General features: G+C 40.2%; 2 long non-coding RNA genes across 2 annotated transcripts; both read right to left on the bottom strand.

Moving 5' to 3' along the window:
• Positions 1-417: 417 nt before the first annotated feature.
• Positions 418-3,160, bottom strand: LOC308399429. Its single transcript, XR_013972166.1, has 2 exons — positions 2,839-3,160; positions 418-2,216 (listed from the first exon to the last, which is right to left on the bottom strand). It is a non-coding gene; the product is annotated as an uncharacterized lncRNA (long non-coding RNA).
• Positions 3,161-9,185: 6,025 nt separating this feature from the next.
• Positions 9,186-12,513, bottom strand: LOC308399971. Its single transcript, XR_013972279.1, has 2 exons — positions 11,601-12,513; positions 9,186-10,982 (listed from the first exon to the last, which is right to left on the bottom strand). It is a non-coding gene; the product is annotated as an uncharacterized lncRNA (long non-coding RNA).
• Positions 12,514-12,865: the final 352 nt, after the last annotated feature.

Genomic DNA, 12,865 nt, shown 5'->3' with positions numbered 1-12,865 from the left:
GGGATGTAAAGAACATTTTAGTAGTGTTTGAAAGTACTTGCATCTACATCAGAGTATGAAAAGTAGGTGGGTAAAAATGCGACTCACATTTGTTGCGTGCGTGTGCGCGCGCCGGATGACTGTATGCCAGTGGATGTGACATTGTTGAGAGAAGTAAGACATAATGAAGTTAAGCAACCTTGTACTGAAAGTAGTTTAAAAGCACCTCGGACTCCATGTGCTCGAGATGTGATAACTATGTCACAGCAATTTAAAAAATGTGTTATCAATGGTTACATAACAATCAAGATAACTTAAAGCCATAATTTTTTTTAAAAAAAAGTATATATTAGCCCTCAAAAATCAGCTGTCTATATGTTGAGCCGCCCAGTTGAAATTAATTAAAAACAAGACTGGCCTGAAGTAATGCAAAAACAAACTATTAGTAATGGACAAAAACTAAAGAAAGCATGGTCCTAAACATGTTTTAACAAAACCTGCTTAAAAAAATTTAAATGGAAATCAAGACACACGGTAACCCGTGTAGCACTGTTTGCTAATTCTACCATTGGTCATATTTCTTTAAAAAGAACATTCACAAGCATATCGAGTTAATTGATCTCTACGGTACATATCTGGAGAGTAAGATATAAAAAATCTCACTTTTTGGGGCTCTTGCTCTGAACAGATCAGCCACTGATGAAAGAAATGACATCACTGCCCCTCTGTGTTCATAACTGAGAACTGCACTGCAGCGCCATGAATTCTAAACGTCTAGATTCAGTTTTTCCACAACAAACACAAATTTATGGAGACAAATAAATCACTTATCCTGGATCATGCTCAGCACGAGGTATAGTGTCACTTTGGTATGAGTTCAACTTCACTCACCCATCAGACTATGTGTGCACATGTACACAGGTCCATAAGTAATTTGGTTTGATTAATTAAGATGTGCAATGCAGAATTTCAGCTTTAAGTGTTTAAGAATTACACCCTGAATTTGGATACAGCCTGTGAGTGCCTGTTATGGGCTTTTATAGGGCTTTGGAGCGTGATGTCACGGGGGTGGGCGTGGAAAGGATTTTGGGGGTCTAAACAAAGCACAAGCGAAAAAGGAGCGAAGGCACACACGACAGCCATGGTTCGTTCTTGCTGTGTGGTCGGCTGCAATGTTCGATCGCACGACCGGCAAGAGAATAAGCTTGAAAAGGGTTTGTCTTTTCATTCTTTCCCAACCTGGAAGCAACATGAGGCAGCTCGTGTATCGATGTTACCAAACGAAGGCGTCTAGCCTGGATAGCAGCTGTGAGACGAGCTGATATCCAGTTCTCTTCCATCTCCAAATATCTGTTGGTGCTCCAGACATTTTCATTCCAGTAAGTTCTAAATATGTTCATATCACTCTTTATAGCCTATTAGTTTTATTTTCGATGCGCTCTGAGCTCATAGCAAATTAGAACAAACATCCTACTGAGTGATTTTGCAGAACTACCTTCTATCTATAGAGTTGCTAATTATTTGGCATTATTGCAGCAAACCAGCCAATGAAATGGATGAAACATCGTGACTGGGTCGCAGCGCTACACAAGGGACCTGCTTCAAACACACCACCATGCCAATCAGATTACTTCTTCCATGTGAGGGTGAAGAGGTGACCCTTCTGGATAAGATGGTGAAGGTTTGGTGAACAGTGTGGTAGTAAAACCAGGGAAAAATGAAACCTGCTCCTGTTAAATATTCTTAAGTCTTTTGCTGTATAAATAGCGGTATTTTTTCAAAAGATACAGTAAATAAAGTAATGTTAGTAGTGGGTGATATCATGTAAACACTCATGATTTTATGGAAACATTTTGTCATTTGTAAACTATAAAAGCAGCTGGGATTTTTCTTTTTTGAGGACGGCTCCTTTTACCTTTCAATACGGATGGTCTGTTTATGTTTTGATCAAGAGCCTTTTTTGGGCAGCTGAAGAGGAGAAGTCTATGTTATGGCCAACCACTGACTGTATCTTGGTCACATTACCCAGCAAAACCCAGTATGCAGGTTCATCTGTAACAGTCCTTGTGCCACAGATCAACACTGTTGCTTCTACATTAAACAGAAGAGCAGTCGCATGGGTGCAGGTCTCCGCGACTCCGGCCTTACAGGTGCAGTGGGCGGCTTCAACATTCCCTGTGATGCTCACAGTGACCCATGGCTGCAATGCTGGTTCATTCAGTCTTTGAGTGCAGGACCTGAAACACACACAGACAAAGTTCATTTAAAGACAAGAACTGTGAGCCAAGGCCGACATAAATGTGTTTTATCTACTTCATCATAAATGTAACAAAGTGTTTAGAAAGTTAGCACATACATGTAATTTTTCATTTCTTTATGTGTCCATCGCTGCATGTTATATTCTAAACCTGCCTGTTCTCTGTCAGAAACCTGCCTGCAGAAAATGAACTTAAAGTATGTAATGTGTAATGTAATCACTTTAGAGATGGAGAAAGCATAAAGTGACAATTATGAATCCCTTAATATGATAAGGAGATTCTGCAGGTCATTAATCAATGTATAAAATTAAAATAAAATGTATTTTTAGTGACACAAGATACAAATATGGAAGCAAGATGTATAATTAGAATGATTTATAATAAATATGAATAAATCATTGCAATTTCTTTAACCATAAAGAATAACTAAATCCTTCAGGACAATGTCACATCAATGCACTGAACTCACTATGTTATCCACCTAACAGCCTCCACATGTTCTCACTGTAATTTCCCCTCATGAATGAATTTATGCTGCACTAATGTGAATGTTTGCAGGGAAATCAAACGCATTTCACTCGCAGTACTCGAGCTGACTTACCTTTGTTTGAATGACGACTTGTACGCGCTGATTCCACAGATAAGGTACGAAAATATGTCAGGCTACGTCAATAGCAGTTGGTCTTCAGGGTTTCTACTCCACGGCCGTATTTCATACGGCTCCACATTTCCAATGCACGCTATTTTCTGCAAGTACCGCTGCTTCCCCTCTGAACGAAATCGGTCTCTATACAGTCCATTCTCTTTTGAGCTGCTTTTAAGCATCTTGTAATCGTCTTCCAACACAGTGTGTTTGTTTTGATTCGTAGACCCCACAATGCATTGCGGCGTGACGTCAACCTTATATATATATGTGAGGCGTCTGCGCATGCGTAGCTCGTGACGTCACTGAAAGGAAATTCGATTGGCTATGATGTGCTGCAACGTCACATAGGCAAGAGGCTATAAATATCCCTCAGACATTTAGACATGCTCATTTGTTGGCACATGTTGAACAGTCGGCGCTCTCTCAGGAAACGTCTCACGCTTTTAACACAAACCAAGAAAATAACATTTGTGACTGCAATGGATGAAAATTCAGATCAGGAGGGGGAAGAAATTGAGCTTCCAGAAGGATCAGGTGTAGCAAAAGAAGGTGAAATAACTGCTGAAACAGAAAGTGTCCGAGCTCTAAACCCTGTAGAACAGGCTGTAGTTGACGTCATCCATGAGATATTTGGTGAAATGGATTCAACAAAGAACAACGAAAAATACTCTCTGGCATCCATCGACTCACCTCCAATGGCAGAACCTAAGAGCGTTTCTCCAGAAAAATGGTCTCTGGCATCCATCGACTCACCTCCAATGGCAGAACCTAAGAGCGTTTCTCCAGAAAAATGGTCTCTGGCATCCATCGACTCACCTCCAATGGCAGAACCTAAGAGCGTTTCTCCAGAAAAATGGTCTCTGGTATCCATCGACTCACCTCCAATGGCAGAACCTAAGAGCGTTTCTCCAGAAAAATGGTCTCTGGTATCCATCGACTCACCTCCAATGGCAGAACCTAAGAGCGTTTCTCCAGAAAAATGGTCTCTGGTATCCATCGACTCACCTCCAATGGCAGAACCTAAGAGCGTTTCTCCAGAAAAATGCTCTGCGAGCATTTCAGGCTCTCTTAAAGATTCCTTTGAAGTATTAGAGATGGGTGTTGTGTCAAGGTCATCTTCTGATTTTAAGGAAATGTCCACTGACCTCTCCTTTTTGCTCTTTAAGACACTTCTTGTAAAATGTAAGTCTAAGACCATGCAATCTGTGGCTAAGGCCACAAGTACTTCAAGAGAAATACACACTCTCATCAACCATCTGACAGAGTTGATACAGCCTGAACTCAGCAGCACAGAGTCCGCCATAAATCTGATAAATGACAAGAATCAGTTCATTAAGAAAATGGCCAAATCCCTCATCAAGGAGTTTGGCTCCTCAGACAATGTCTTAAATGCTGCAATGTCAAATGATTCATCTTTTGACAAGGCTGTGATAAGTCATTTGAAATTCGGGCTCCCCAGTCCTCCAGAAAAGTCCAAAATTTCCAGGTTTTTTTCAGCAGTGTTAAAAGCTTTTTCAAAACCCTTTACGTGCTGCTTTAAAGGGCAGCAATGATTACATGACATTTTTGGCTTTTTCCTGCTGCCTTGCTTCTTTTAAAATCTTGAAGCAGAATTTTAGCACCAAATCCATTTCCATCACCCCCAACCAGTCGCAGCGGATGGCTGCCCCTTTCTGAGCCTGGTTCCGTTGGAAGTTTCTTCCTGTCAGAAGGGAGTTTTTCTTCCCCACTGTCGCCTTGTGCTTGCTCAAAGGGGGATCATTTGATTGTTGGGCTTCTCTGTAGTACTGTATTGTTTTTACCTTACAGTACAAACAGGGAAGAAACTTGTGATTTGGCGCTTTATTTAAGATATATATCATATACAAAATATCATATATATCAAATAAAACAATAATATCAAATAAAAACATTCAGACTGTTGTCTTGTTTTTCTATGTTGTCAAATATGTAACAAGTTGAGTGTGTGCATTCTGGTCATTAGCATTTTTGGTTTTTTCATTTTTAATGTATTCGAGCTGAATTCGGGGTGCGAGGTAGTTGCTTACTACAGCATGTTTGTATAGACACTATGGAGTTCTGAGCTACTAGGAAGTAGGAAGAGGCTGACTTAACCACCCCTCCCTCCTACCACACATACAAGATTGATTTAAATTTGTAGGATCTGATCTCTTTCAGAACCCAGCTTTGCTCTCAGGAGGTAGGAGTTAGTCTGAAACTTCAAAATGAGGTGGCCAGCTCTCTTCCATGTGTGTGACATAAGCGACTGAATCTGACAAAAAACTTGAATATTTTTCTGTCCTTTGAACATCCAATACGTACAAATAGAATAGAATAATGCTTTAAATGTCCCACAAGGGGAAATTTGATGTATAAGCGGCAAAAAGAAACAAAAATACACACAGAACAGAAAGACAATGTTTACATATTTTACATACAAACCCAGGTTGTAGTGTGCAAACAGAGCAAGATACTGAAAGATGTTTACATATTTAGAATATTTAGAATATTTTGAAAAGTGCAGGTTGTGTATTGTACCTGTGCATTAAAAAGTAGACAAGTAACTTCCAATAAGTTAGTGTATATATAGACTGAGAGAAGTAATGTGCAAGTTATAACAGCAGAAGTTGTCACAGCACTGATGTAAACCTCTATGTTTGTTGGGAGCAGTTTTGATTGTGCAGTCTGACAGCTGTAGAGAGGAAGGACCTGCGGAAACGCTCCTTCAAGCATCTAGGATGCAGCAGTCTGTCACTGAAGGAGCTCTGCAGTCCAGCAACATTTACATGCACGGGGTGGGAGACTCTGTCCATCAGAGAAGTTATTTTGGCCAGAGTCCTTCTGTCTCCCACCACCTGCACTGGATCCAGGGTGCATGCCAGCACAGTTCCCTGTGGGGCCCCTGTACTGCATATGAGTATGTATGTATGTATTGTAGAATTCAACTAGGTGCAATATGTCAGTGAGTGCAGAATTTAGGAGAATCACAAGAATCCATTTGCAGTCCAAGTTCTTCCCCCCTGTTGGACAGTCATTCTGCGAGCCTTATGAATGTGTTTGCAAAGAATCAGATCTTAGTGAACTCTGGCTCAAGGTCAGGGGTCAGAGGTCAAGTTGTCTGAAAATCTTGTAAATGTGATAACTTTAGAACAAGATGATGTAGAATTTTGAAATTGATACCATAGGTGTATCTATTATGAGGCTGAGTGGGACGATTGGTCAGTATCAGTAGCTATGTGCATGACTAGTTTCATTTCATGTAGTAAATCTTTACATTGTAGACTTTCAACCTGGGGCCTCATACACAACACCAACCTGTCTACGTGGTTCTTCTTCAGCTATCTGAGAATTTTTATGGGAAGTGTATTTTTCTGGTATTTTCTTAGCCTCATCTATTTTTTAAAAAGCACATAAAAAGGAGGAAGCAGGGGAAATGGGTGAGGGTGAGCATCTGAGTGACTTTAATCCAAATTGCGATGCTTAGGCGACTTGACCCAGGCAGCTCTAAACGAGCAAAGCCTGCTTTCATAAAGACATAACAGTGTGAAAAAGTGTTCATCAATCCCTCCTTTCCTTTTCACATTTTGCTAGAAAAACGGAAAATTTATGCAGTAATTTACTGAAACGTGTATAAAAATACGTGGAGGCACAACACACTGCTCCAGTAATGTTTAGGTCCGGTCGTTACTGAAACATTGTGTTTTTCTAAATAATGGCATTCTATTCTATTCTATCTAGCTATGCTTTTCCTACATTTGCTGTGTCTTTGGGATTGTTGTCATGCTGAAAAATGAGGCCATTGTCATTAAGATGACCAATTTCCAGATGGTATTGCAGATGGAATAAACAAAGAATTCAAGTGCGTTTCATTAAAGCTGGTTTGACGGTTTGACCAGCTTTGATTATGACTGACATGCAGATACTTTAGGGTGTCTTCACTCATTCAGGAACCTTCCTAAACAAAGTTGACTTTTAGCAATGGTACTGCTACCTGGATGTAGGCCAGGCTTCTCTCAGAAGAGATGTTTGGTTTGCGAGTGCTTCTTCAGCTTGGGAATTAGCCAACTTCTGCTGATAAATGACCCACTCAGACTGAGGGTGATGGTTTCCTTTTTCTGTATTTGGTGCCAAATGGAAAAAATGGTATATAGGTTCACTATGAGGCAAGAAACAAACAAAAAACCCCCAAACCACACGCAACAATGTATCACTTCCAGCGTGTTTTAAACGAAAAACCAGAACGGATTATGTTTTCATCACAACTGTGTTCCAGCCAGGTGAGGAGAGCTACCTTCGTCATGCTTCCCTAACCTATTAATCTCGGTTTCGTACACCTTTCAGCAAAAGAAGCATCACATTGAAGCTACTTTGAATGCATCGTGTACCTGAATATTGTTGCTTATTTGCTGGATGAATTACTTGCAAGATGACATGAAAAAACAAACAAAAAAAAGGCATAATTTCCTGTGGTCGACTAATCCATTAAGCCTTCCGGGAGGCATGTAATCAGATAGAATCTAAGCTCTGTAGTGGTGCAGAGTGAGCATGTGCACAGAGCGCTATGTTAAAGTATAAAATATATCACATACCAAACGTGCCCCACATTCTAAGGTTTTCTTGGATCAATCCAGAATTTTCCATAAAATATTCTGAGCTCTCCTCACAGATTTATCTGCTTCCAACCACGGATTGAAATAACATGACTGAGCTTTAAGATGTTCTGGATTCAAAGCAACATCCCGGTGCATCACAGGTGTCTCTTTCAGCTTCTCCTACCACGGATTTGTTAACCGTTTGCACAAACCTTCACAGCCCTGCCAAGCATCCTTTGCTTATCCAGCAAAGCTCAGAAGCTGTCTCCTGCTAATTTATCCAGAAAGATGCACAACAACAGCGTGGAAGCAAGCTGCTGAATGCCGATGTTAGGCAGCCTACCAGCTCTTATTACAAAGTCTTCAGCAACATGTTATTTATTTCTGTATTTGATGTTCATTTTCTTGTTGGCTTTGATTAGAGCAGGGACGCAATAAACTACTTCCATTCTTCCTGAGTCAGTCTTGACTAAACAGTTTCTAAAATGTCAGGACACATACACCACCACCCGTCTTTCCAGTAATAAAAAATGTAATGGCTCATAAGGGCCAGAAAATCTTTAAAAGTAAGAGGCTGAAATTAGTCAAGTATGCTAATTGTGAAATAAATATCATTTAAACAATCAGTTGATCATTTGGTTTCACCGACTGCTTCACTTCCTAGATATTCCATGATCAGCTGTAAGTGGGATTACTCCAAAGTGGAAGTTTTTAGGGTCACTGAGGGCTGAGCATATGCAGAGCACAGTAAAGGTGCCGACACTGCATGTTGCATTTAATTGTTTATAGATGCACTTGAGAGAGCATTGAAGTGACTCCAGAATTAAAATGACAGTTTACATTTTCAGGGTTTGCCATTGCTCTCAATTGGCTTTTTGCTAATATACGCTGTATACAATAAAGACAACAATATGTGACCGTTACGTGACAGAAGCCTGTGCATTTTCCTTTTACTGCTGATTGCTAAACAAAAATATTCATTAAAGTCCTAGAAGTAAAACCCGTGGCCCCTTTGGAGTGCACAAGAAATTCCATTATCCAGGAATTGTGGTGGTTTGGAAGCTTTCGCAACACTGGAAACTCATTTACAGTGTTTCTCCATGCACTGCATCCTAATATATATATAAAAACACCTGATATCACCCCCCCACCTTTTTTTATTGAGCTGATTTTAAAAAACCACAAACAAATTTAAAGGTTCATTTTCATCCGACCTCTTTTTATTAAGCAAAGTATCAGAATGGACTGCAATTAGTTGTTTCACAACTAAAACAAAACCCAAAGATGACTGAGGGGACGTAAAGAACATTTTAGTACTGTTTGAAAGTACTTGCATCTACATCAGAGTATGAAAAGTAGGTGGGTAAAAATGCGACTCACATTTGTTGCGTGCGTGTGCGCGCGCCGGATGACTGTATGCCAGTGGATGTGACATTGTTGAGAGAAGTAAGACATAATGAAGTTAAGCAACCTTGTACTGAAAGTAGTTTAAAAGCACCTCGGACTCCATGTGCTTGAGATGTGATAACTATGTCACAGCAATTTAAAAAATGTGTTATCAATGGTTACATAACAATCAAGATAACTTAAAGCCATAATTTTTTTTAAAAAAAAGTATATATTAGCCCTCAAAAATCAGCTGTCTATATGTTGAGCCGCCCAGTTGAAATTAATTAAAAACAAGACTGGCCTGAAGTAATGCAAAAACAAACTATTAGTAATGGACAAAAACTAAAGAAAGCATGGTCCTAAACATGTTTTAACAAAACCTGCTTAAAAAAATTTAAATGGAAATCAAGACACACGGTAACCCGTGTAGCACTGTTTGCTAATTCTACCATTGGTCATATTTCTTTAAAAAGAACATTCACAAGCATATCGAGTTAATTGATCTCTACGGTACATATCTGGAGAGTAAGATATAAAAAATCTCACTTTTTGGGGCTCTTGCTCTGAACAGATCAGCCACTGATGAAAGAAATGACATCACTGCCCCTCTGTGTTCATAACTGAGAACTGCACTGCAGCGCCATGAATTCTAAACGTCTAGATTCAGTTTTTCCACAACAAACACAAATTTATGGAGACAAATAAATCACTTATCCTGGATCATGCTCAGCACGAGGTATAGTGTCACTTTGGTATGAGTTCAACTTCACTCACCCATCAGACTATGTGTGCACATGTACACAGGTCCATAAGTAATTTGGTTTGATTAATTAAGATGTGCAATGCAGAATTTCAGCTTTAAGTGTTTAAGAATTACACCCTGAATTTGGATACAGCCTGTGAGTGCCTGTTATGGGCTTTTATAGGGCTTTGGAGCGTGATGTCACGGGGGTGGGCGTGGAAAGGATTTTGGGGGTCTAAACAAAGCACAAGCGAAAAAGGAGCGAAGGCACACACGACAGCCATGGTTCGTTCTTGCTGTGTGGTCGGCTGCAATGTTCGATCGCACGACCGGCAAGAGAATAAGCTTGAAAAGGGTTTGTCTTTTCATTCTTTCCCAACCTGGAAGCAACATGAGGCAGCTCGTGTATCGATGTTACCAAACGAAGGCGTCTAGCCTGGATAGCAGCTGTGAGACGAGCTGATATCCAGTTCTCTTCCATCTCCAAATATCTGTTGGTGCTCCAGACATTTTCATTTCGGTAAGTTCTAAATATGTTCATATCACTCTTTATAGCCTATTAGTTTTATTTTCGATGCGCTCTGAGCTCATAGCAAATTAGAACAAACATCCTACTGAGTGATTTTGCAGAACTACCTTCTATCTATAGAGTTGCTAATTATTTGGCATTATTGCAGCAAACCAGCCAATGAAATGGATGAAACATCGTGACTGGGTCACAGCGCTACACAAGGGACCTGCTTCAAAACCACCATGCCAATCAGATTACTTCTTCCATGTGAGGGTGAAGAGGTGACCCTTCTGGATAAGATGGTGAAGGTTTGGTGAACAGTGTGGTAGTAAAACCAGGGAAAAATGAAACCTGCTCCTGTTAAATATTCTTAAGTCTTTTGCTGTATAAATAGCGGTATTTTTTTCAAAAGATACAGTAAATAAAGTAATGTTAGTAGTGGGTGATATCATGTAAACACTCATGATTTTATGGAAACATTTTGTCATTTGTAAACTATAAAAGCAGCTGGGATTTTTCTTTTTGGAGGACGGCTCCTTTTACCTTTCAATACGGATGGTCTGTTTATGTTTTGATCAAGAGCCTTTTTTGGGCAGCTGAAGAGGAGAAGTCTATGTTATGGCCAACCACTGACTGTATCTTGGTCACATTACCCAGCAAAACCCAGTATGCAGGTTCATCTGTAACAGTCCTTGTGCCACAGATCAACACTGTTGCTTCTACATTAAACAGAAGAGCAGTGGCATGGGTGCAGGTCTCCGCGACTCCGGCCTTACAGGGGCAGTGGGCGGCTTCAACATTCCCTGTGATGCTCACAGTGACCCGTGGCTGCAATGCTGGTTCATTCAGTCTTTGAGTGCAGGACCTGAAACACACACAGACAAAGTTCATTTAAAGACAAGAACTATGAGCCAAGGCCGACATAAATGTGTTTTATCTACTTCATCATAAATGTAACAAAGTGTTTAGAAAGTTAGCACATACATGTAATTTTTCATTTCTTTATGTGTCCATCGCTGCATGTTATATTCTAAACCTGCCTGTTCTCTGTCAGAAACCTGCCTGCAGAAAATGAACTTAAAGTATGTAATGTGTAATGTAATCACTTTAGAGATGGAGAAAGCATAAAGTGACAATTATGAATCCCTTAATATGATAAGGAGATTCTGCAGGTCATTAATCAATGTATAAAATTAAAATAAAATGTATTTTTAGTGACACAAGATACAAATATGGAAGCAAGATGTATAATTAGAATTATTTATAATAAATATGAATAAATCATTGCAATTTCTTTAACCATAAAGAATAACTAAATCCTTCAGGACAATGTCACATCAATGCACTGAACTATGTTATCCACCTAACAGCCTCCACATGTTCTCACTGTAATTTCCCCTCATGAATGAATTTATGCTGCACTAATGTGAATGTTTGCAGGGAAATCAAACGCATTTCACTCGCTGTACTCGAGCTGACTTACCTTTGTTTGAATGACGACTTGTACGCGCTGATTCCACAGATAAGGTACGAAAATATGTCAGGCTACGTCAATAGCAGTTGGTCTTCAGGGTTTCTACTCCACGGCCGTATTTCATACGGCTCCACATTTCCAATGCACGCTATTTTCTGCAAGTACCGCTGCTTCCCCTCTGAACGAAATCGGTCTCTATACAGTCCATTCTCTTTTGAGCTGCTTTTAAGCATCTTGTAATCGTCTTCCAACACAGTGTGTTTGTTTTGATTCGTAGACCCCACAATGCATTGCGGCGTGACGTCAACCTTATATATATATATGTGAGGCGTCTGCGCATGCGTAGCTCGTGACGTCACTGAAAGGAAATTCGATTGGCTATGATGTGCTGCAACGTCACATAGGCAAGAGGCTATAAATATCCCTCAGACATTTAGACATGCTCATTTGTTGGCACATGTTGAACAGTCGGCGCTCTCTCAGGAAACGTCTCACGCTTTTAACACAAACCAAGAAAATAACATTTGTGACTGCAATGGATGAAAATTCAGATCAGGAGGGGGAAGAAATTGAGCTTCCAGAAGGATCAGGTGTAGCAAAAGAAGGTGAAATAACTGCTGAAACAGAAAGTGTCCGAGCTCTAAACCCTGTAGAACAGGCTGTAGTTGACGTCATCCATGAGATATTTGGTGAAATGGATTCAACAAAGAACAAAGAAAAATACTCTCTGGCATCCATCGACTCACCTCCAATGGCAGAACCTAAGAGCGTTTCTCCAGAAAAATGGTCTCTGGTATCCATCGACTCACCTCCAATGGCAGAACCTAAGAGCGTTTTTCCAGAAAAATGCTCTCTGGTATCCATCGACTCACCTCCAATGGCAGAACCTAAGAGCGTTTCTCCAGAAAAATGGTCTCTGGCATCCATCGACTCACCTCCAATGGCAGAACCTAAGAGCGTTTCTCCAGAAAAATGGTCTCTGGTATCCATCGACTCACTTCCAATGGCAGAACCTAAGAGCGTTTCTCCAGAAAAATGGTCTCTGGTATCCATCGACTCACCTCCAATGGCAGAACCTAAGAGCGTTTCTCCAGAAAAATGCTCTGCGAGCATTTCAGGCTCTCTTAAAGATTCCTTTGAAGTATTAGAGATGGGTGTTGTGTCAAGGTCATCTTCTGATTTTAAGGAAATGTCCACTGACCTCTCCTTTTTGCTCTTTAAGACACTTCTTGTAAAATGTAAGTCTAAGACCATGCAATCTGTGGCTAAGGCCA

The sequence above is a fragment of the Rhamphochromis sp. 'chilingali' genome (assembly GCF_963969265.1).
Source record: "Rhamphochromis sp. 'chilingali' genome assembly, chromosome: 7".
NCBI lineage: Eukaryota > Metazoa > Chordata > Actinopteri > Cichliformes > Cichlidae > Rhamphochromis > Rhamphochromis sp. 'chilingali'.
This window is presented reverse-complemented; position numbering and strand designations above follow the sequence as displayed.